The following is a 25,716-nucleotide window of genomic DNA, read 5'->3' on the forward strand; positions in this document are numbered from 1 at the left end:
CTTGAAGCCATCTAGCGCAATCGAGAGAGTCCACGCGCTCTCTAAACACTATGCCTAACCCCTGCCCTCTTTGTCGTTGTTGTTGTTAGCCTATCAAAAGATGGCACATAGCTACACTGGGGGATGGGCCAAGAAACGGGTGACTATTCACCTGTATTCAGGTAATTAAAATGAAAAGCACGCTGGAAAGCAACACCGGAGGATTTTTTCTCATGAATAGAAAAGCGATGAACGTTGTGACTTCAAAATTATTAATAATGTAATAATAATAATAATAATAATAATAATAAAAGGAGGAACTGCATGGATCAGAATTATTAAGCCATAATGTAATAATTGAGAGGAAAGGAAATATTGTAACCGTTAGTATGGCAGTCGGTGAGATTCTAGCAGGAAATTCAGAACAGCAGTACAAATAGATCTGTGGCTGAACCCGAATATGGTGGCACCAAATGATAGCAAGAGCGGGCCGCTTCAACTAAGGCCAAGGGGCCGCAACGCCTCCTCCAGCATTCTTCTTCTAAAAGAGGTGCATCAGTGACAATAGAGCAAAAAATGCTCAACAGATTCAGGCTCACGGCAAAATGCACAAAGGGAAGAGAGCGCCAAACCCGACCTGTGTAAATAGAAATTTAGAGGAGGGATACGGCACCGCAGAATCGTCAGAGATACTTCAAGCTGCCGAGATCGACAAACTTGCCTGTTCCAAGAATATCTGAGGTGCTGATAATCCGCCGATGTTACAAGTGTTGTGCCTTGCGTGCTTAAAAGCGCACGTCGCCGAAACCTAGATGCTGTAAGATGGGCTGTAGCCGTGATGATAGGCAACACGGGGCCACTTAGAGAAGCCATTGCGAGCGTATCAGAAACCTCATTAACTGTCACACTGCTGTGGCCGGGAACCCGTGCTAAATGAACAAGACTCAAATGCGGAGGAAGCAGGGACAAGAATCTATTGAAAATTGCACCCTGAACATGTGCGTCGAGGAACGAACACAGAGATAAAGAATCGGTAATTACTGCTACTGCGGTAATAGAGGGGTGTAGCTTGCGCAGGGCATGTACTACCATCAGAAACTCTTCTTGAAAAATATAGGTGAAATCTGGAAGCTGCAGTGAAAAGGCCCAGTCTAAATGTGAACAGAATATTCCCACACCTGCCTTTTCCCTGCACTGCGATGCGTCGGTTGCTATTACAATATTTGTAGGTAAGGCCCTTAGATGATCGTCTAGTAGGCCATTTAAAATACAGGATGACAAATGTTTTGCATTTTGGAGTATATATCGTTGAAAACAATGTCGACAGCGGGCCCTCTGCATAGCGCAGGAAGGATGCCATAAATTTTCACATCTGAAGGCTCAAGTAATCTTTGCACAAGCACTACCGGTGGGGTATGAAAACGAGACCAGAGGGCACTAGAAAAGGAGGTCGGCTGGCAAAAGAAAATGCTTTATTAACGGTGGAAATGAGATTCGTAGATTCTTAGGTCAGTCTGAACAGTTAAAAATTGAAGTCGAGATAAGAGAGGGGGAATGCGGGCTTCAAGGTACAGCACATTGGTAGCCACAAATTTTGGGAGCCCGAGGCCCATTCGAAGTGCTACCCTCTCCAAAAGAACGTGAGGACGAAATTTGTATGTAGCCGAGCCTGAAAACAACACAGATCCAAACTCCAAAATTGGCCTGACATACATTTTGTAAATCATTAATAGCGTATCTCTTCGCATGCCGTACAGGTGACTGCACAGTTTACGCAATATGTCCACGGCACGAGCCTTCTTCACCGCTATACATGGTCAATGTGGGGTCGCCACGTGAGTTCCTCGTCATAAATGACCCCTTGGTATTTAGTGATTGAACCTGCGGTATTGGTTGTAAGTGGCAAGTGAGAGAGACCACTACAGGATTTTGTAGAGGGAAAACAAGGATGGCGCAGTTGCTAACATTTAACTTCAGTTGTAAGCTGCTCAGCCAGTGCTGAAGTGCACTCAAGTATGACTGCAACAGACCATGCAGGGAATGTATATCCGGCGCAGCCGCAAAAAACGCAATGTCGTCCGCATAGACGTAAGTGTGTACATGCCGATGGAGAGGGATTGAGCTCAACAGAATATTAAAGAGCATAGGAGAATGAACAGCTCCTTGCGGTACACCTCTCGTTTGTTTGTACCTCTCTGAATGAACACCAATATGAAAGGAAAAGAATTCTCTATTATAAAGAAATGCAGATATCCAAACAACTAGATAATCTAGAAACTAAAGAGACTGTAGACTATGTGTTAGGATGGAGTGTTCTACACTGTCGTAAGCTTTGGCGACGTCTAGCGTAACCAAAGCCGCGACCTGGCGTTGACGACAAGCAAGCAGAATTCTGCTCTCAATATCAGCAGGTGCATTCCATATCGAACACCGTGGCCGGAATCCGAGTTGACACGGGCTGAGTATATTTTTGCTGTCCACGAAGGCTGAAACCCGAATAAGTAACATCGGTCCTATTAACTTTACGATGTTTGATGTTAAAGAAATTGGCCTAATATTAACCAATTCATAGTCTCCACTCTGATTTTTCAGTAAAGAAATCACTTTAGCCAGCTTCCTCTCGGCAGGTATCCAAGCGTGTTTGATGGAGAAGTTTATGAGGTGCCATAAGCAGTTGGGAGACTCCTCACAGAGAATCTTGAGCATCTTTGTAGTGACACCATGAGGGCCAGGAGCAGCCGCTGGTAATCTCTGTGCAACTTGGGAAAGCTGCGATAGATTAACGTCTGAGGCATTATTATTTGGCACCACTGACGCAAACTACAATGATCGCAAAGGCAGTAGAGACGAAAACCGCTTTTTCAGGCACGTGGCAATTAATTCAATCGCCTGAATAGCATCTTTAGGTGAGATAGCCGACGACTGTAAATTACTAGAGGACGTGACCAGTTTTCTAGACCGTAGAAAGCCGAATAGTGCACGTCGGTTGCCCGACTTCGAAAGATAATCGAAGTGTTCTGAGTAATATTTTTTCTTCGCACGAGAAACTGTTCCTTTAAAGATGGCTGCAATAAATTTATAATCACTCCAGTTATTTGGGCATTGGTTATGAAGAAGCTTTTTCCATGCTGCCTTCCTCCGCCTGTATTCTCTTGTACTGCCAGCATTCCACCAGGTAGAAGAATTCCCTTTTGTGTGCCCCAGAAACTCCGGCTTTTTACGGCATACTTCTATAGCCAGACATATAGGCTTCTTGACTGGTGGGCCTCGGCGATATTACACACTGACGCAAGGGCAGAGCGCAACGCCCTCTGAAATCTGTCATAATTTAAATTTGGCTGCAACTGAGAAGACGCAGGAGTTACACGACATACGATAAAAAAATTAATAGGTATATGGTCATTTGAGGTGCCGCAATCAACAGTCGACCAATCCGTTACGTCAATGCCAGGACTAGTGAACGTGAGATCTAAAACAGATTGAGTCTGTGCGCGAAGATAAGTGGCCGATTCTGAACTTAAGCACACAAGGTTGTGATCAGAAATTCCTCTCCAAGGCGTTTTCCGCATAGATTAGTCCTGATACCCCACGACACATGGTGAGAATCGAAGTCGCCAGCCACAAGAACTGGGTTTATACAGTTAGCGAGCAACAAATCCAGAGGTCTAATATCCTGTACTCCAGAGGGGAAATAACAATTTGCTATAAAAATATATGCACCCAGGAAGTACAAAGTCTAATGCCAAAATCTCACAGTAAGAAGACATTTCTTGAAAATATACCTTACCCTGTGGTAAATGTTTGAAGAGACTAAAGTTAGTTAACCACCTCCTCTTGACTGGCGACCTAGGCGAAATGAACGGTAATTTTTAAAATGAAAATGTCTGTTGGTTGAAAGCCAATTTTTGCAGAATTAGGACTTCCGGATTAAGCTGGGCAGAAATGCAGAGTAAATCTGTGGAAGCTGAAAGAATAGAGCCACAGTTCCACTGTAGAACTCGCCAGGACGCTATTGTTGCAAAAACCTAGCAGCAAAAAGTGCCTGCCCGAAAATGGTGTCCTTGGGCTTGGTGCCAAGCTGTTGCTTCTTTGATTTGGGCTGGGCACGTGGAGAAGACGACGAATGAGACGTGGGGGACCCGCTGCGCTTGAGAACCAGCGCATCAGGCTCCATCAGCTCGGAATCATAGATGGTACCACCATCATTCGAAGTACCCGAGGTAAGTACCGCGGAAGTGGCTGTAGTAGGTTCTGGGGCTGAGATGCTTCAGGAATTGTAGACCGGGTAAGAGTAGAAGAAATTGATGTCGAGAGAGGAGCCAAATAGGCCTGCACGGCTTGTGCAAGTCAAGGCAATTTTATTTACATCATTTTGACCCTTCGAGAAATCCACAAAAACACTTATGTACATCTTTCAACTGCCTCGAAGATTATCTCGTTTTGCATTAGTAAGGCTGTTTCAATGGACGTGTTTGGGCGGAAATCATAATGTGAAGGATTAATGAGGTTAAGTTTATTGCAGAAGTTCATGAGTCTTTTATGAATTACTCTTTCTAGGCGCTTAGAAAAAATCGGCAGAATAGAAATCGGTCGATAGTTGGACATATCTTTAGCGCCACTCTTGAAAAGTACAATTACTCTGGAGATCTGCATTAATTTGGGAAAGCAGCCTGTTGATAACGCCAGATTATATATATAAGTCAGTAGGGGGCAATAACGGTCAGCACATATTTCACTGGAATAATTTGTATGCCATCAATATCGCGTGATTTGAAATTTTTCAACGAGTTGAATATATTACATACCTCGCGGTCATCTGTCGGATCAAAATGAATGCTGCGGATATTCCCAGGAATTGTGCTGCTCAGAGATTGAGGGTTCTGAGAGCTGCTGACAACATCTTTAAAAAAATTTCTTAAATTCTTCGGCAAGTTTTGTGCCCTGTATGCGGACGCCCTGCAAAACGAGATCTTTGATGACTGGCGACGAAGGGGCTCTGTTTAACAACTTTAGTTTTTTTCATACGTCTGCACTATATTTACAGGATTCCTGTTGAAACTGATGCTGCACGAAACGCCGCTTTTCATTTCTCAGGAAGGAATTCAGCTCATTTCTATGTTGCCTAAATATTTTTAAATCTAAAAGCGACCTTGTTTTGACAAGCTTTTCATATAATCTAGCCTTCTTTTTTTATTCGTATTAAACATTCACGGCTAATCCAGGGCTTTCGGTTGTTATGATGTGGCTTTAAAATAATTTCTATAAATTGTTAACAATAAATTCGCTTAAAAATAGATATGAATATTTCATACGCCTCATCTGCATTGTCGAAGTAGAATACACTTTTCCAGTTTTCATTAACAGGACTCGAGTATAAAGATTCCAAGATTACAGGGGTGATGTTCTGGATAATCACTGCTGTCGAATTCCAAATTATTTACATCCACGTAGTTGAATAGCAGTTCAATGTGGTAAATGAAATTATTGATTTGACCGTTTGGTGGTCGGTAGATCACGCAGTAGATGTATTTTCTCGATTTCAAGAATAGGCATTTAAAATCTTCTGTCAACAAAGACAATTCAGGAATTATTTCACATTCTAGATTATTTTTGAGGAGGATTTCAATCCCCCACCTTGTTTATTAGGTCTGTTTAGGAAGAAACTAATATCTGTCACGCCTGTAAACCTCTGTATTCGACTAATACCACGTTTCTGTCAACATTATTACAACGAAATCAGACACAAATTCATTTAGAAGAATAGTAGGCTCATCTTCTTTATGCCTTGCTGAACTAATATCCAGATGAAAAGAGCTCAAGGTATTTTTTCTCGATGTATTAAATGTGGTGTTAATGTCGTGGGGGGCTCAGCCCTTTAATAGGCGAGATGCTAAATGTAAACAAGTGAAGACACTTAAACCATTTCTTCCACGTACTGAGCATTGCGAAGGCACAGAATTGATGACGACTCATCCTTCCTGGCATGAATCCTACCATTGCTTGTCCAGACAAATTTCCACCCTTTTGCTTTCTTGTGTTCAATAGCCATGCAAGTACTCGTTTTAGTGCTTCACAAAGATGTTCGTTGATGAACAGGGGCGAGCTCGGTGAAAAACCGAGGTTCTAAGTTGACAAGCGCATTTTACCTGCTTTTTGTAGCACATCTCGCTTGGGACGGCTTTTGAACTGCACAACGATATTCGGTACAGTGTTGGGGCTTTTTGCAGGAACGCGGTGACAAATTTCAATGTCGCTTTTCGCAATAGGCTCCTTTAAAACCTCCCCTAATTTATCGAGAGCATTACAAAGATTTCCAACTTCAGAGAAAGGTACACCTTTAATCTCAAGGTTCCGATTCCTTGAATACTGCTCCGAGAAAGTAACTCGATCTTCGAGCTGTAAAACTTGCGTTTTGAGCGCCTGGCGTTCTTCTAATAGCTTTTCATTAGCCGCTTGGAGCTCTTTGTTTTTAGCGAGCTCATCACGTTCTTGCTTGCTGTCCTCGAATTCTTTATTGAAAAATTCGAGGCTTGCCTTTACTTCCCTTAGCTCTTTCCTTAGATCCCGTATAAGTTTAGCTTGAAATTCGCGCATTTAATTCCTAAGTTTAGCTCAGTCACCCATCTGAAATGCAACAAAACAGTGAACACAAGCAACGGCGTTGGTAGCAGTTTGGGTAGAAGGGACAGAAATGGCAATCCACTGTATGGAAAACGTTCTAACCTGCAATGATCGCGGACAAGACTTAGATAGTCTCGTCAGGCTGCCCTGGCTGCTGCCAAGTGATTCCTCGGTAAAAATGCGGCCCATTCTGCAGCAGGCGCTTCCCTGGTGGACGTGACGTCACTGGCCTATTGTCGACGTCACGCTGGCTGCCTTTCTTGCCGAGGGGTGATTCCAAAACCGGTGAATACTGGCCGCCGACTTGTGGCTGCAATGACAGCAGACAAGATTCAGACGGTCTCGACAGGCTGCCCTGGCTGCCAAGTGATTCCTCGGTGAAAATGCGGCCCTTTCTGTAGCAGGCGGTTAACTGGTGGACGTGACGTCACCGGCCTATTGTCGTCGTCACGCTAACTGCCTTCCTTGCCGAGGGGTAATTCCAATACCGGTGAATACTGGCTGCGCACTTGTTGTTGCAATGATAGCAGACAAGATTTAGATGGTCTCGTCAGACTGCCCTGCCTGCCGAGTGATTCCTCGGTGAAAATGTAGCCCTTTCTGTAGCAGGCGCTTCCGTGGTGGACGTGACGTCACCGCCCTATTGTCTTCGTCACGCTGGCTGCCTTCCTTGCCGACGGGTGATTCCAATACCGATGAATACTGGCCGCGCACTTGTGGCTGCAGTAATAGCAGACAAGATGTAAATGGTCTCTTCAGGCTGCCCTGGCTGCCAAGTGATTACTCGGTGAAAATGCGGCCCTTTCTCTAGCAGGCGCTTCCCTGGTGGACGTGACATCACCGGCAGTATTGCCGTCGTCGCGCTGGCTGCCTTCCTTGCCGAGGGGTGATTCGAACACCGGTGAATACTGGGCGCGCACTTGTGGCTGCAGTGATAGCAGACAAGAATTAGTCTCGTCAGGCTGCCCGTGCTGCCAAGTGATTCCTCTGTGACAATGCGGCCCTTTCTGTAGGAGGGGCTTCCCTGGTGGACGTCACGTCACCGGCCTATTATCGTCGTCACGTCGGCTGCCTCCCTTGCCGAGGGGTGATTCCAACACCGGTGAATACTGGCCGTTCACTTGTGGCTGCAAGGATAGCGGAGAAGATCTAGAAGGTCTCGTCAGCTGCGCTTGCTGCTGCCAATTAATTCCTCGGTGAAAAGGCGGCCCTTTCTGTAGCAGGTGCTTCCCTGGTGGACGTGTCGTCACCGGCCTTTTGTCGTGGTCACGACGGCTGCCTTCCTTGCCGACGGATGCTTCCAACACGAATGAATACTGGCCGCCACATGTGGCTGCAACGATAGCGGACAAGATTTAGAAGGTCTCGTCAGGCTGCGCTTGCTGCTGCCAAGTGATTCCTCGGTAAAAAGGCGGCCTTTTCTGTTGAAGGTGCTTCCCTGGTGGACATCACGTCACCGGCCTATTGTCGTCATCACGTTGGCTGCCTTCCTTGCCGACGGATGCTTCCAACACCTATGAATACTGGCCGCTCACTTGTGGCTGCAACGATAGCGGGCAAGATTTAGAAGGTCTCGTCAGGCTGCGCTTGCGGCTACCAAGTGATTCCTCGGTGAAAAGGCGGCCCTTTCTGTAGAAGATGCTTCCCTATTGGACGTGACGTCACCGGCCTATTGTCGTCGTCACGTTGGCTGCCTTCATTGCCGACGGATGCTTCCAACACCGATGAATACTGGCCGCTCACTTGTGGCTGCAACGATAGCGGGCAAGATTTCGAAGGTCTCGTGAGGCTGCGCTTGCTGTTGCCAAGTGATTCCTCGGTGAAAAGGCGGCCTTTTATGTAGCAGGTGCTTCCCTGGTGGGCGTGACGTCACCGGCCTAATGTCGTCGTCACGCTGGCTGCCTTCCTTGCCGACGGATGCTTCCAACACCGATGAATACTGGCCGCGCACTGGTGGCTGCCACGATAGTGGACAAGATTTAGAAGGTCTCATCAGGCTGCACTTGCTGCTGCCAATTCATTCCTCGGTGAAAAGGCGGCCCTTTGTGTAGCAGGTGCTTCAATGGTGGACGTCACATCACCGGCCTATTGTCGTCCTCACGTTGGCTGCCTTCCTTGCCGACGGATGCTTCCAACACCGTTGAATACTGGCCGCTCACTTGTGGCTGCAACGATAGCGGGCAAGATTTAGAAGGTCTCGTCAGGCTGCACTTGCTGCTGCCAAGTGATTCCTCGGTGAAAAGGCGGCCCTTTCTGTAGCAGGTGCTTCCCTGGTGGACGTGACGTCACCGGCCTATTGTCGTCACGCTGGCTGCCTTCCTTGATGACGGATGCTTCCAACACCGATGAAAACTGGCCGCTCACTTGTGGCTGCAACGATAGCGGGCAAGATTTCGAAAGTCTCGTCAGGCTGCGCTTGCTGTTGCCAAGTGATTCCTCGGTGAAAAGGCGGCTTTTTATGTAGTAGGTGCTTCCCTGGTGGACTTGACGTCACCGGCCTAATGTCGTCGTCACGCTGGTCCTTCCTTGCCGATGGATGCTTCCTACACCGATGAATACTGGCCACGCACTGGTGGCTGCCACGATAGTGGACAAGATTTAGAAGGTCTCGTCAGGCTGCACTTGCTGCTGCCAATTGATTCCTCGGTGAAAAGGCGGCCCTTTCTGTAGCAGGTGCTTCCCTGGTGGACGTGTCGTCACCGGCCTATTGTCGTCGTCACGACGGCTGCCTTCCTTGCAGACGGATGCTTCCAACACCGATGAATACTGGCCGCTCACATGTGGCTGCAACGATAGCGGACAAGATTTAGAAAGTCTCGTCAGGCTGCGCTTGCTGCTGCCAAATGATTCCTCGGTGAAAAGGCGGCCCTTTCTGTTGAAGGTGCTTCCCTGGTGGACGTGTCGTCACCGGCCTATTGTCGTCGTCACGACGGCTGCCTTCCTTGCAGACGGATGCTTCCAACACCGATGAATACTGGCCGCTCACTTGTGGCTGCAACGATAGCCGGCAAGATTTAGAAGGTCTCGTCAGGCTGCGATTGCTGCTGCCAATTGATTCCTCGGTGAAAAGGCGGCCCTTTCTGTAGCAGGTGCTTCCCTGGTGGACGTGTCGTCACCGGCCTATTGTCGTCGGCACGACGGCTGCCTTCCTTGCAGACGGATGCTTCCAACACCGATGAATACTGGCCGCTCACATGTGGCTGCAACGATAGCGGACAAGATTTAGAAGGTCTCGTCAGGCTGCGCTTGCTGCTGCCAAATGATTCCTCGGTGAAAAGGCGGCCCTTTCTGTAGAGGGTGCTTCCCTGGTGGACGTGACGCCACCGGCCTATTGTCGTCGTCACGTTGGCTGCCTTCCTTGCCGACGGATGCTTCCAACACCGATGAATACTGGCCGCTCACATGTGGCTGCAACGATAGCGGACAAGATTTAGAAGGTCTCGTCAGGCTGCCCTTGCTGCTGCCAATTGATTCCTCGGTGAAAAGGCGGCCCATTCTGTAGCAGGTGCTTCCCTGGTGGACGTGACGTCACCGGCGTATTGTCGTCGTAACGTTGGCTGCCTTCCTTGCAGACGGATGCTTCCAACACCGATGAATACTGGCCGCTCACATGTGGCTGCAAATATAGCGGACAAGATTTAGAAGGTCTCGTCAGGCTGCCCTTGCTGCTGCCAAGTGATTCCTCGGTGAAAAGGCGGCCCTTTCTGTTGAAGGTGCTTCCCTGGTGGACGTGACGTCACCGGCGTATTGTCGTCGTCATGTTGGCTGCCTTCCTTGCCGACGGATGCTTCCAACACCGATGAATACTGGCCGCTCACTTGTGGCTGAAACGATAGCGGGCAAGATTTAGAAGGTCTCGTCAGGTTGCCCTTGCTGCTGCCAATTGATTCCTCGGTGAAAAGGCGGCCCTTTCTGTAGCAGGTGCTTCCCTGCTGGACGTGACGTCACCGGCCTATTGTCGTCATCGCGTTGGCTGCCTTCCTTGCAGACGGATGCTTCCAACACCGATGAATACTGGCTGCTCACATGTGGCTGCAACGATAGCGGACAAGATTTAGAAGGTCTCGTCAGACTGCGCTTGCTGCTGCCAAGTGATTCCTCGCTGAAAAGGCGGCCCTTTCTGTTGAAGGTGCTTCCCTGGTGGACGTGACGTCACCGGCCTATTGTCGTCATCACGTTGGCTGCCTTCCTTGCCGACGGATGCTTCCAACACCTATGAATACTGGCCGCCCACTTGTGGCTGCAACGATAGCGGGCAAGATTTAGAAGGTCTCGTCAGGCTGGCCTTGCTGCTGCCAAGTGATTCCTCGGTGAAAAGGCGGCCCTTTCTGTAGAAGGTGCTTCTCTATTGGACGTGACGTCACCGGCCTATTGTCGTCGTCACGCTGGCTGCCTTCCTTACCGACGGATGCTTCCAACACTGATGAATACTGGCCGCTCACTTGTGGCTGCAACGATAGCGGGCAAGATTTCGAAAGTCTCGTCAGGCTGCGCTTGCTGTTGCCAAGTGATTGCTCGGTGAAAAGGCGGCCTTTTATGTAGCAGGTGCTTCCCTGGTGGACGTGACGTCACCGGCTTAATGTCGTCGTCACGCTGGTCCTTCCTTGCCGATGGATGCTTCCTACACCGATGAATACTGGCCACGCACTGGTGGCTGCCACGATAGTGGACAAGATTTAGAAGGTCTCGTCAGGCTGCACTTGCTGCTGCCAATTGATTCCTCGGTGAAAAGGCGGCCCTTTGTGTAGCAGGTGCTTCCCTGGTGGACGTCACATCACCGGCCTATTGTCGTCCTCACGTTGGCTGCCTTCCTTGCCGACGGATGCTTCCAACACCGATGAATACTGGCCGATCACTTGTGGCTGCAACGATAGCGGGCAAGATTTAGAAGGTCTCGTCAGGCTGCACTTGCTGCTGCCAAGTGATTCCTCGGTGAAAACGCGGCCCTTTCTGAAGCAGGCGCTTCCCTGGTGGACGTGACGTCACCGGCCTATTGTCGTCGTCACGCCGGCTGCCTTCCTTGCCGACGGATGCTTCCAACAGCGATGAATGCTGGCCGCGCAATTGTGGCTGCAATGATGGCGGGCAAGATTTAGAAAGTCTCGTCAGGCTGCGCTTGCTGCTGGCAATTGATTCCTCGGTGAAAAGGCGGCCCTTTCTGTAGCAGGTGCTTCCCTGGTGGACGTGACATCACCGGCGTATTGTCGTCGTCACGATGGCGGCCTTCCTTGCCGACGGATGCTTCCAACACCGATGAATTCTGGCCGCGCACTTGTGGCTGCAACGATAGTGGACAAGATTTAGAAGGTCTCGTCAGGCTGCGCTTGCTGCTGCCAAGTGATTCCTCGGTGAAAAGGAGGCCCTTTCTGTTGAAGGTGCTTCCCTGGTGGACATCACATCACCGGCCTATTGTAGTCATCATGTTGGCTGCCTATCTTGCCGACGGATGCTTCCAACACCTATGAATACAGGCCGCTCACTTGTGGCTGCAACGATAGCGGGCTAGATTTAGAAGGTCTCGTCAGGCTGCCCTTGCTGCTGCCAAGTGATTCCTCGGTGAAAAGGCGGCCCTTTCTGTAGCAGGTGCTTCCCTGGTGGACGTGACGTCACCGGCCTATTGTCGTCCTCACGTTGGCTGCCTTCCTTGCCGACGGATGCTTCCAACACCGATGAATACTGGCCGCTCACTTGTGGCTGCAACGATAGCAGACAAGATTTAGAAGGTCTCGTCAGGCTGCGCTTGCTGCTGGCAATTGATTCCTCGGTGAAAAGGCGGCCCTTTCTGTAGCATGTGCTTCCCTGGTGGACGTGACGTCACCGGCCTATTGTCGTCGTCACGCTGGCTGCCTTCCTCTCCGACGGATGCTTCCTACTCTGATGAAGACTGGCCGCGCACTTGTGGCTGCAACGATAGTGGACAAGATTTAGAAGGTCTCGTCAGGCTGCGCTTGCTGCTGGCAATTGATTCATCGGTGAAAAGGTGGCCCTTTCTGTTGAAGGTGCTTCCCTGGTGGACATCACGTCACCGGCCTATTGTAGTCATCATGTTGGCTGCCTATCTTGCCGACGGATGCTTCCAACACCTATGAATACTGGCCGCTCACTTGTGGCTGCAACGATAGCGGGCAAGATTTAGAAGGTCTCGTCAGGCTGCGCTTGCTGCTGGCAATTGATTCCTCGGTGAAAAGGCGGCCCTTTCTGTAGCATGTGCTTCCCTGGTGGACGTGACGTCACCGGCCTATTGTCGTCCTCACGTTGGCTGCCTTCCTTGCCGACGGATGCTTCCTACACCGGTGAATACTGGCCGCGCACTTGTGGCTGCAAAGATAGTGGACAAGATTTAGAAGGTCGCGTCAGGCTGCACTTGCTGCTGTCAATTGATTCCTCGGTGCAAAGGCGGCCCTTTCTGTAGCAGGTGCTTCCCTGGTAGACGTCACGTCACCGGCGTATTGTCGTCGTCATGTTGGCTGCCTTCCTTGCCGACGGATGCTTCCAACACCGATGAATACTGGCCGCTCACTTGTGGCTGCAACGATAGCGGGCAAGATTTAGAAGGTCTCGTCAGGCTGCACTTGCTGCTGCCAAGTGATTCCTCGGTGAAAACGCGGCCCTTTCTGAAGCAGGCGCTTCCCTGGTGGACGTGACGTCACCGGCCTATTGTCGTCGTCACGCCGGCTGCCTTCCTTGCCGACGGATGCTTCCAACAGCGATGAATGCTGGCCGCGCAATTGTGGCTGCAATGATAGCGGGCAAGATTTAGAAAGTCTCGTCAGGCTGCGCTTGCTGCTGGCAATTGATTCCTCGGTGAAAAGGCAGCCCTTTCTGTAGCAGGTGCTTCCCTGGTGGACGTGACATCACCGGCGTATTGTCGTCGTCACGATGGCGGCCTTCCTTGCCGACGGATGCTTCCAACACCGATGAATTCTGGCCGCGCACTTGTGGCTGCAACGATAGTGGACAAGATTTAGAAGGTCTCGTCAGGCTGCGCTTGCTGCTGCCAAGTGATTCCTCGGTGAAAAGGAGGCCCTTTCTGTTGAAGGTGCTTCCCTGGTGGACATCACGTCACCGGCCTATTGTAGTCATCATGTTGGCTGCCTATCTTGCCGACGGATGCTTCCAACACCTATGAATACTGGCCGCTCACTTGTGGCTGCAACGATAGCGGGCTAGATTTAGAAGGTCTCGTCAGGCTGCCCTTGCTGCTGCCAATTGATTCCTCGGTGAAAAGGCGGCCCTTTCTGTAGCAGGTGCTTCCCTGGTGGACGTGACGTCACCGGCCTATGGTCGTCGTCACGCTGGCTGCCTTCCTTTTCGACGGATGCTACCGACAGCGATGAATTCTGGCCGCGCACTTGTGGCTGAAGTGATAGCGGACAAGATTTAGGTCTCGTCAGGCTGCGCGTGCTGCTGCCAAGTGATTCCTCGGTGCAAATGCGGCCCTTTCTGTAGCAGATGCTTCCCTGGTGGACGTGCCCTCACCGGCGTAATGTCGTCGTAACGCTGGCTGCCTTCCTTGCCGAGGGGTGATTCCAACACCGGTGAATACTGGCCGCTGACTTGTGGCTGCAACGATAGCGGACAAGATTTAGAAGGTCTCGTCAGGCTGCGCTTGCTGCTGGCAATTGATTCCTCGGTGAAAAGGCGGCTCTTTCTGTAGCAGGTGCTTCCCTGGTGGACGTGACATCACCGGCGTATTGACGTCGTCACGCTGGCTGCCTTCCTCTCCGACGGATGCTTCCTACACTGATGAAGACTGGCCGCGCACTTGTGGCTGCAACGATAGTGGACAAGATTTAGAAGGTCTCGTCAGGCTGCACTTGCTGCTGCCAATTGATTCCTCGGTGAAAAGGCGGCCCTTTCTGTAGCAGGTGCTTCCCTGGTGGACGTGCCCTCACCGGCGTAATGTCGTCGTCACGCTGGCTGCCTTCCTTGACGAGGGGTGATTCCAACACCTGTGAATACTGGCCGCTGACTTGTGGCTGCAACGATAGCGGACAAGATTTAGAAGGTCTCGTCAGGCTGCGCTTGCTGCTGGCAATTGATTCCTCGGTGAAAAGGCGGCCCTTTCTGTAGCAGGTGCTTCCCTGTTGGACGTGACATCACCGGGGTATTGTCGTCGTCACGCTGGCTGCCTTCCTCTCCGACGGATGCTTCCTACTCTGATGAAGACTGGCCGCGCACTTGTGGCTGCAACGATAGTGGACAAGATTTAGAAGGTCTCGTCAGGCTGCGCTTGCTGCTGGCAATTGATTCATCGGTGAAAAGGTGGCCCTTTCTGTAGCGGGTGCTTCTCTCCTGGACGTGACGTCACCGGCCTATTGTCGTCGTCACGCTGGCTGCCTTCCTTGCCGACGGATGCTTCCTACACCGATGAATACTGGCCGCGCACTTGTGGCTGCAAAGATAGTGGACAAGATTTAGAAGGTCTCGTCAGGCTGCACTTGCTGCTGTCAATTGATTCCTCGGTGCAAAGGCGGCCCTTTCTGTAGCAGGTGCTTCCCTGGTAGACGTCACGTCACCGGCGTATTGTCGTCGTCATGTTGGCTGCCTTCCTTGCCGACGGATGCTTCCAACACCGATGAATACTGGCCGCTCACTTGTGGCTGCAACGATAGCGGGCAAGATTTAGAAGGTCTCGTCAGGCTGCGATTGCTGCTGCCAAGTGATTCCTCGGGGAAAACGCGGCTCTTTCTGTAGCAGGCGCTTCCCTGGTGGACGTGACGTCACCGGCCTATTGTCGTCGTCACGGTGGCTGCCTTCCTTGCCGACGGATGCTTCCAACAGCGATGAATGCTGGCCTCGCAATTGTAGCTGCAATGATAGCGGGCAAGAGTTAGAAGGTCTCGTCAGGCTGCGCTTGCTGCTGCCAATGGATTCCTCGGTGAAAAGGCGGCCCTTTGTGTAGCAGGTGCATCCCTGGTTGACGTCACATCACCGGCCTATTGTCGTCCTCACGTTGGCTGCCTTCCTTGCCGACGGATGCTTCCAACACCGATGAATACTGGCCGCTCACTTGTGGCTGCAACGATAGCGGGCAAGGTTTAGAAGGTCTCGTCAGGCTGCACTTGCTGCTGCCAAGTGATTCCTCGGTGAAAACGCGGCCCTTTCTGTAGCAGATGCTTCCCTGGTGGACGTGCCCTCACCAGCGTAATGTCGTCGTCACGCTGGCTGCCTTCCATGCCGAGGGGTGATTCCAATACCGGTGAATACTGGCCGCTGACTTGTGGCTGCAACGATAGCGGACAAGATTTAGAAGGTCTCGTCAGGCTGCGCTTGCTGCTGGCAATTGATTCCTCGGTGAAAAGGCGGCCTTTTCTGTAGCAGGTGCTTCCCTGGTGGACGTGACATCACCGGCGTATAGTCGTCGTCACGATGGCGGCCTTCCTTGCCGACGGATGCTTCCAACACCGATGAATACTGGCCGCGCACTTGTGGCTGCAGCGATAGTGGACAAGATTTAGAAGGTCTCGTCAGGCTGCACTTGCTGCTGCCAATTGATTCCTCGGTGAAAAGGCGGCCCTTTCTGTAGCAGGTGCTTCCCTGGTGAACGTGACGTCACCGGCATATTGTCGTCGTCACGCTGGCTGCCTTCCTTGCCGACGGATGCTTCCAACACCGATGAATACTGGCCGCTCACTTGTGGCTGCAACGATAGCGGGCAAGATTTACAAGGTCTCCTCAGGCTCCGCTTGCTGCTGCCAATTGATTCCTCGGTGAAAAGGCGGCCCTTTCTGTAGCAGGTGCTTCCCTGGTGGACGTGACGTCACCGGCCTATGGTCGTCGTCACGTTGGCTGCCTTCCTTTTCGACGGATGCTACCGACAGCGATGAATTCTGGCCGCGCACGTGTGGCTGAAGTGATAGCGGACAAGATTTAGGTCTCGTCAGGCTGCGCGTGCTGCTGCCAAGTGATTCCTCGGTGCAAATGCGGCCCTTTCTGTAGCAGATGCTTCCCTGGTGGACGTGCCCTCACCGGCGTAATGTCGTCGTAACGCTGGCTGCCTTCCTTGCCGAGGGGTGATTCCAACACCGGTGAATACTGGCCGCTGACTTGTGGCTGCAACGATAGCGGACAAGATTTAGAAGGTCTCGTCAGGCTGCGCTTGCTGCTGGCAATTGATTCCTCGGTGAAAAGGCGGCTCTTTCTGTAGCAGGTGCTTCCCTGGTGGACGTGACATCACCGGCGTATTGTCGTCGTCACGCTGGCTGCCTTCCTCTCCGACGGATGCTTCCTACACTGATGAAGACTGGCCGCGCACTTGTGGCTGCAACGATAGTGGACAAGATTTAGAAGGTCTCGTCAGGCTGCACTTGCTGCTGCCAATTGATTCCTCGGTGAAAAGGCGGCCCTTTCTGTAGCAGGTGCTTCCCTGGTTGACGTGCCCTCACCGGCGTAATGTCGTCGTCACGCTGGCTGCCTTCCTTGACGAGGGGTGATTCCAACACCTGTGAATACTGGCCGCTGACTTGTGGCTGCAACGATAGCGGACAAGACTTAGAAGGTCTCGTCAGGCTGCGCTTGCTGCTGGCAATTGATTCCTCGGTGAAAAGGCGGCCCTTTCTGTAGCAGGTGCTTCCCTGTTGGACGTGACATCACCGGGGTATTGTCGTCGTCACGATGGCGGCCTTTCTTGCCGACGGATGCTTCCAACACCGATGAATACTGGCCGCGCACTTGTGGCTGCAACGATAGTGGACAAGATTTAGAAGGTCTCGTCAGGCTGCACTTGCTGTTGCCAATTGCTTCCTCGGTGAAAAGGCGGCCCTTTCTGTAGCAGGTGCTTCCCTGGTGGACGTGACGTCACCGGCCTATTGTCGTCGTCACGCTGGCTGCCTTCCTTGCCGACGGATGCTTCCTACACTGATGAAGACTGGCCGCGCACTTGTGGCTGCAACGATAGTGGACAAGATTTAGAAGGTCTCGTCAGGCTGCACTTGCTGCTGCCAATTGATTCCTCGGTGAAAAGGCGGCCCTTTCTGTAGCAGGTGCTTCCCTGGTGGACGTGACGTCACCGGCGTATTGTCGTCGTCACGTTGGCTGCCTTCCTTGCCGACGGATGCTTCCAACACCGATGAATACTGGCCGCGCACGTGTGGCTGCAACGATAGCGGACAAGATTTAGGAGGTCTCGTCAGGCTGCGCTTGCTGCTGGCAATTGATTCCTCGGTGAAAAGGCGGCCCTTTCTGTAGCAGGTGCTTCCCTGGTGGACGTGACGTCACCGGCCTATTGTCGTCACGCTGGCTGCCTTCCTTGCCGACGGATGCTTCCTACACCGATGAATACTGGCCGCTCACTTGTGGCTGCAACGATAGTGGGCAAGATTTAGAAGGTCTCGTCAGGCTGCGATTGCTGCTGCCAAGTGATTCCTCGGTGAAAACGCGGCTCTTTCTGTAGCAGGCGCTTCCCTGGTGGACGTGACGTCACCGGCCTATTGTCGTCGTCACGCTGGCTGCCTTCCTTGCCGACGGATGCTTCCAACAGCGATAAATGCTGGCCGCGCACTTGTGGCTGCAGTGATAGCGGACAAGATTTAGTTCTCGTCAGGCTGCGCGTGCTGCTGCCAAGTGATTCCTCGGTGAAAATGCGGCCCTTTCTGTAGCAGATGCTTCCCTGGTGGACGTGCCCTCACCGGCGTAATGTTGTCGTCACGCTGGCTGCCTTCCTTGCCGAGGGGTGATTGCAACACCTGTGAATACTGGCCGCTGACTTGTGGCTGCAACGATAGCGGACAAGATTTAGAAGGTCTCGTCAGGCTGCGCTTGCTGCTGGCAATTGATTCCTCGGTGAAAAGGCGGCCCTTTCTGTAGCAGGTGCATCCCTGGTGGACGTGACATCACCGGCGTATTGTCGTCGTCACGCTGGCTGCCTTCCTTGCCGACGGATGCTTCCTACACTGATGAATACTGGCCGCGCACTTGTGGCTGCAACGGTGGTGGACAAGATTTAGAAGGTCTCGTCAGGCTGCACTTGCTGCTGCCAATTGATTCCTCGGTGAAAAGGCGGCCCTTTCTGTAGCAGGTGCTTCCCTGGTGGACGTCACGTCACCGGCGTATTGTCGTCGTCACGCTGGCTGCCTTCCTTGCCGACGGATGCTTCCAACACCGATGAATACTGGCCGCTCACTTGTGGCTGCAACGATAGCGGGCAAGATTTAGAAGGTCTCGTCAGGCTGCACTTGCTGCTGCCAAGTGATTCCTCGGTGAAAACGCGGCCTTTTCTGTAGCAGGTGCTTCCCTTGTGGACATGACGTCACCGGCCTATTGTAGTCGTCACGCTGGCTGCCTTCCTTGCCGACGGCTGCTTCCAGAACCGATGAATACTGGCCGCGCACTTGTGGCTGCAATGATAGCGGACCAGATTTAGAAGGTGCCGTCAGGCTGCGCTTGCTGCTGCCAAGTGATTCCTCGGTGAAAACGCGGCCTTTACTGTAGCAGGTGCTTCCCTGGTGGACGTGACGTCACCGGCCTATGGTTGTCGTCACGCTGGCTGCCTTCCTTGCCGACGGTTGCTTCAACACCGATGAATACTGGCCGCGCACTTGAGACTGCAATGATAGCGGACAATATTTAGAAGGTCTGTTCGGGCTGCGCCTGCTACTGCCAAGTGATTCCCCGGTGAAAACGCGGCCATTCTGTAGCAGGTGCTTCCCTTGTGGACGTCACGTCACCGGCCTAATGTCGTCGTCAGGCTGGCTGCCTTCCTTGCCCACGGTTGCTTCCAACACGATAAATACCGGCCGCGCACTTGTGGCTGCAATGATAGCGGACAAGTTTTAGAAGTTCTCGTCAGGCTGCGCTTGCTGCTTTCAAGTGATTCCTCGGTGAAAACGCGGCCCTTTTTGTAGCAGGTGCTTCGCTGGTGGACGTGACTTCACCGGCGTATTGTCGTCGTCACGCTGGCTGCCTTCCTTGAAGAGGGGTGACTCCAACTCCGGTGAATACTCGCCGCGCGCTAGTTGCTGCAATGATAGCAGACAAGATTTAGATAGTCTCGTCAGGCTGCCCTGGCTGCCAAGTGATTCCTGGGTGAAAATGCGACACTTTCTGTAGCATGCGCTTCCATGGTGGACGTGACGTCACCGGCGTATTGTCGTCGTCACGCTGGCTGCCTCCCTTGCCGAGGGGTGATTCCAACACCGTTGAATACTGGCCGCGCACTTGTGGCTGCAATGATAGCAGACAAGATTTAGAAGCTCGCGTCAGGCTGCCCTGGCTGCCAAGTGATTCCTCGGTGAAATTGCGGCCCTTTCTGTAGCACCCGCTTCCCTGGTGGACGTGACGTCACCGGCGTAAGTCGTCGTCGCGTTGGCTGCTTTCATTGCCGAGGTGTGATTCCAACACCGGTGGATACTGGCCGCGCACTTGTGGCTGCAATGATAGCGAACAAGATTTAGAAGCTCGCGTTAGGCTGCCCTGGCTGCCAAGTGATTCCTCGGCGAAAATGCGGCCCTTTCTGTAGCATGCGCTTCTCTGGTGGACGTGACGTCACCGGCGTATTGTCGTCGTCACGCTGGCTGCGTTCCTTGCCGAGGGGTGATTCCAACACCGGCGAATACTCGCCGCGCACTAGTTGCTGCAATGATAGCAGACAAGATTTAAATGGTCTCGTCAGGCTGCCCTGGCTGCCAAGTGATTCCTGGGTGAAAATGCGGCACTTTCTGCAGCATGCGCTTCCCTGGTGGACGTGACGTCACCGGCATATTGTTGTCTTCACGTTGGCTGCTTTCATTGCCGAGGGGTGATTCCAACATTGGTGAATACTGGCCGCGTACTTGTGCTTGCAATGATAGCAGACAAGATTTAGATCGTCTCGTCAGGCTGCCCTGGCTGCCAAGTGATTCCTCGGTGAAAACGCGGCCCTTTTTGTAGCAGGTACTTCGCTGGTGGACGTTACTTCACCGGCGTATTGTCGTCGTCACGCTGGCTGCCTTCCTTACCGAGGGGTGATTCCAACACCGATGAATACTGGCCGCGCACTTGTGGCTGCAGTGATAGCGGACAAGATTTAGAAGGTGTCGTCAGGCTGCGCTTGCTGCTGCGAAGTGATTCCTCGGTGAAAACGCGGCTTTCTCTGTAGCATGTGCTTCGCTGGCCGACGTGACGTCAGCGGCCTATTGTCGTCGTCACGCTGGCGGCCTTCCTTGCCGACGGCTGCTTCCAAAACCGATGAATACTGGTCGCGCACTTGTGGCTGCAATGATAGCGGACAAGATTTAGAAGGTGTCGTCAGGCTGCGCTTGCTGCTTCCAAGTGATTCCTCAGTGAAAACGCGGCCCTTTCTGTAGCAGGTGCTTCCCTGGTGGACATGACGTCACCGGCCTATTGTCGTCGTCACGCTGGCTGCTTTCCTTGCCGACTGTTGCTTCGACACCGATGAATACTGGCCGCGCACTTGAGACTGCAATGATAGCGGACAATAATTAGAAGGTCTGTTCGGGCTGCGCTTGCTGCTGCCAAGTGATTCCCCGGTGAAAACGCGGCCCTTTCTGTAGCAGGTGTTTCCCTGGTGGACGTCACGTCACCGGCCTAATGTCGTCGTCAGGCTGGCTGCCTTCCTTGCCCACGGTTGCTTCCAACACGATAAATACCGGCCGCGCACTTGTGGCTGCAATGATAGCGGACAAGTTTTAGAAGTTCTCGTCAGGCTGCGCTTGCTGCTTTCAAGTGATTCCTCGGTGAAAACGCGGCCCTTTTTGTAGCAGGTGGTTCGCTGGTGGACGTGACTTCACCGGCGTATTGTCGTCGTCATGCTGGCTGCCTTCCTTGAAGAGGGGTGACTCCAACTTCGGTGAATACTCGCCGCGCGCTAGTTGCTGCAATGATAGCAGACAAGATTTAGATGGTCTCGTCAGGCTGCCCTGGCTGCCAAGTGATTCCTGGGTGAAAATGCGACACTTTCTGTAGCATGCGCTTCCATGGTGGACGTGACGTCACCGGCGTATTGTCATCTTCACGTTCGTTGTTTTCATTGCCGAAGGGTGATTCCAACACCGGTGGATACTGGCCGCACACTTGTGGCTGCAATGATAGCGGACAAGATTTAGAAGCTCGCGTCAGGCTGCCCTGGCTGCCAACTGATTCCTGGGTGAAAATGCGGCACTTTCTGTAGCATGCGCTTCCCTGGTGGACGTGACGTCACCGGCATATTATTGTCTTCACGTTGGCTGCTTTCATTGCCGAGGGGTGATTCCAACACCGGTGAATACTGGCCGCGTACTTGTGGCTGCAATGATAGCAGACAAGATTTAGATGGTCTCGTCAGGCTGCCCTGGCTGCCTAGTGATTCCTCGGTGAAAACGCGGCCCTTTTTGTAGCAGGTACTTCGCTGGTGGACGTTACTTCACCGGCGTATTGTCGTCGTCACGCTGGCTGCCATCCTTACCGAGGGGTGATTCCAACACCGATGAATACTGGCCGCGCACTTGTGGCTGCAGTGATAGCGGACAAGATTTAGAAGGTGTCGTCAGGCTGTGCTTGCTGCTGCGAAGTGATTCCTCGGTGAAAACGCAGCTTTCTCTGTATTAGGTGCTTCGCTGGTCGACGTGACGTCACCGGCCTATTGTCGTCGTCACGCTGGCTGCCTTCCTTGCCGACGGCTGCTTCCAAATCCGATGAATACTGGCCGCGCACATGTGGCTGCAGTGATAGCGGACAAGATTTAGAAGGTGTCGTCAGGCTGCGCTTGCTGCTGCCAAGTGATTCCTCGGTGAAAACGCGGCTTTCTCTGTAGCAGGTGCTTCGCTGGCCGACGTGACGTCACTGGCCTCTTATCGCACGCTGGCGGCCTTCCTTGCCGACGGTTGCTTCCAACACGATAAATACCGGCCGCGCACTTGTGACTGCAATGATAGCGGACAAGTTTTAGAAGGCATGCTGTCCAGAATGCGTTTGGCTTCCCAAGAGACCAAGCCCTTACTAAAATTTCTGACACCGGACTTGCTGTCGAAATGAATGTATCCTGCATTAGATCCTGCTAGGGCGAGCGCCACCGCCACTTCTTCAGCAGTTTCTGTGTTCTCTCGGCAGGCTGCGCTTTCTGCTTTCAAGTGATTCCTCGGTGAAAACGCGGCCCTTTTTGTAGCAGGTGCTTCGCTGGTGGACGTGACTTCACCGGCGTATTGTCGTCGTCACGTTGGCTGCATTCCTTGCCGAGGGGCGACTCCAACACCGGTGAATACTCGCCGCGCACTAGTTGCTGCAATGATAGCAGACAAGATTTAGATGGTCTCGTCAGGCTGCCCTGGCTGCCAAGTGATTCCTGGGTGATAATGCGACACTATCTGTAGCATGCGCTTCCCTGGTGGGCGTGACGTCACCGGCGTATTGTCGTCTTCACGTTGGCTGCCTTCATTGCCGAAGGGTGATTCCAACACCGGTGAATACTGGCCGCGCACTTGTGGCTGCAATGATAGCAGACAAGATTTAGATGGTCGCGTCAGGCTGCCCTGGCTGCCAAGTGATTCCTCGGTGAAAATGCGGCCCTTTCTGTAGGATGCGCTTCCCTGGTGGACGTGACGTCACCGGCGTATTGTCGTCGTCACGTTGGCTGCTTTCATTGGCGAGGGGTGATTCCAACGCCGGTGGATACTGGCCGCGCACTTGTGGCTGCAATGATAGCGGACAAGATTTAGAAGATGTCGTCAGGCTGCGCTTGCTGCTGCGAAGTGATTCCTCGGTGAAAACGCGGCTTTCTCTGTAGCAGGTGCTTCGCTGTTCGACGTGACGTCACCGGCCTATTGTCGTCGTCACGCTGGCTGCCTTCCTTGCCGACGGCTGCTTCCAAAACCGATGAATACTGGCCGCGCACTTGTGGCTGCAGTGATAGCGGACAGGATCTAGAAGGATTCGTTAGGCTGCGCTTGCTGCTGCCAAGTGATTCCTCGGTGAAAACGCGGCCCTTTCTGTAGAAGGTGCTTCTCTGGTGGACGTCACGTCACCGGCCTAATGTCGTCGTCACGCTGGCTTCCTTCCTTGCCCACGGGTGCTTCCAACACGATAAATACCGGCCGCGCACTTGTGGCTGCAATGATAGCGGACAAGTTTTACAAGTTCTCGTCAGGCTGCGCTTGCTGCTTTCAAGTGATTCCTCGGTGAAAACGCGGCCCTTTTTATAGCAGGTGCTTCGCTGGTGGACGTGACGTCACCGGCGTATTGTCGTCGTCACGTTGGTTGCTTTTATTGTTGAGGGGTGATTCCAACACCGGCGAATACCTGCCGCGCACTTTTGGTTGCAATGATAGCAGACAAGATTTAGATGGTCTCGTCAGGCTGCCCTGGCTGCCAAGTGATTCCTCGGTTAAAATGCGGCCCTTTCTGTAGCATGCGCTTCCCTGGTGGACATGACGTCACCGGCGTATTGTCGTCGTCACGTTGGCTGCTTTCATTGCCGAGGGGTTATTCCAACACCGGTGGATACTGGCCGCGCACTTGTGGCTGCAATGATAGCGCACAAGATTTAGAATGTCTGTTCGGGCTGCGCTTGGTGCTGCCAAGTGATTCCCCGGTGAAAACGCGGCCCTTTCTGTAGCAGGTGCTTCCCTGTTGGACGTCACGTCACCGGCCTAATGTCGTCAACACGCTGGCTGCCTTCCTTGCCCACGGTTGCTTCCAACACGATAAATACCGGCCACGCACTTGTGGCTGCAATGATAGCGGACAAATTTTAGAAGTTCTCGTCAGGCTGCGCTTGCTGCTTTCAAGTGATTCCTCGGTGAAAACGCGGCCCTTTTTATAGCAGGTGCTTCGCTGGTGGACGTGACGTCACCGGCGTATTGTCGTCGTCACGTTGGTTGCTTTTATTGTTGAGGGGCGATTCCAACACCGGCGAATACCGGCCGCGCACTTTTGGTTGCAATGATAGCAGACAAGATTTAGATGGTCGCGTCAGGCTGCCCTGGTGCCAAGTGATTGCTCGGTGAAAATGCGGCCCTTTCTGTAGCATGCGCTTCCCTGGTGGACGTGACGTCACCGGCCTATTGTCGTCGTCACGCTGGCTGCTTTCACTGCCGAAGGGTGATTCTAACACCGGTGAATACTGGCCGCGCACTTGTGGCTGCAATGATAGCGGACAAGATTTAGAAGGTGTGTTCGGGCTGCGCTTGCTGCTGCCAAGTGATTCCCCGGTGAAAACGCGGCCCTTTCTGTAGCAGGTGCTTCTCTGTTGGACGTCACGTCACCGGCCTAATGTCGTCGTCACGCTGGCTTCCTTCCTTGCCCACGGTTGCTTCCAACACGATAAATACCGGCCGCGCACTTGTGGCTGCAATGATAGCGGACAAGTTTTAGAAGTTCTCGTCAGGCTGCGCTTGCTGCTGCCAAGTGATTCCTCTGTGAAAACGCGGCCTTTTTTGTAGCAGGTACTTCGCTGGTGGACGTTACTTCACCGTCGTATTGTCGTCGTCACGCTGGCTGCCTTCCTTATCGAGGGGTGACTCCAACACCGGTGAATACTCGCCGTGCACTTGTGGTTCCAATGATAGCAGGCAAGATTTAGATGGTCGCGTCAGGCTGCCCTGGCTGCCAAGTGATTCCTGGGTGAAAATGCGACAATTTCTGTAGCATGCGCTTCCCTGTTGGACGTGACGTCACCGGCGTATTGTCGTCTTCACGTTGACTGCTTTCATTGCCGAGGGGTGATTCCAACACCGGTGAATACTGGCCGCGCACTTGTGGCTGCAATGATAGCAGACAAGATTTACATGGCCTCGTCACGCTGCCCTGCCTGCCAAGTGATTCCTCGGTGAAAATGCGACCCTTTCTGTAGCACGCGCTTCCCTGGTGGACGTGACGTCACCGGCGTATTGTCGTCGTCACGCTGGCTGCCTCCCTTGCCGAGGGGTGATTCCAACACCGGTGAATACTGGCCGCTCACTTGTGGCTGAAATGATAGCGGACAAGATTTAGAAGGTCTCGTCTGGCTGCGCTTTCTGCTGCTAAGTGATTCTACGGTGAAAACGCGGCCCTTTCTGTAGCAGGCGCTTCCCTGGTGGACGTGACCTCACCGCCCTATTGTCGTCGTCACGCTGGCTGCATTCCTTGCCGACGGATGCTTCCAACACCGATGAATACTGGCCGCTCACTTGTGGCTGCAACGATAGCGGTCAGGATTTAGAAGGT

At 52.6% G+C, this 25,716-nt stretch overlaps 1 protein-coding gene and 1 pseudogene across 2 annotated transcripts in view; both read right to left on the reverse strand.

Moving 5' to 3' along the window:
* LOC144124489 (uncharacterized) overlaps positions 1-25,716 on the reverse strand; it is a 1,136,493-nt gene that overhangs the window by 916,227 nt on the left and 194,550 nt on the right. The window lies entirely within an intron of this gene.
* The window catches only part of LOC144126324 (uncharacterized), an 80,576-nt pseudogene that overhangs the window by 40,641 nt on the left and 14,219 nt on the right, over positions 1-25,716 (reverse strand).

Source organism: Amblyomma americanum, chromosome 3 (assembly GCF_052857255.1).
Source record: "Amblyomma americanum isolate KBUSLIRL-KWMA chromosome 3, ASM5285725v1, whole genome shotgun sequence".
NCBI classification, from domain to species: domain Eukaryota; kingdom Metazoa; phylum Arthropoda; class Arachnida; order Ixodida; family Ixodidae; genus Amblyomma; species Amblyomma americanum.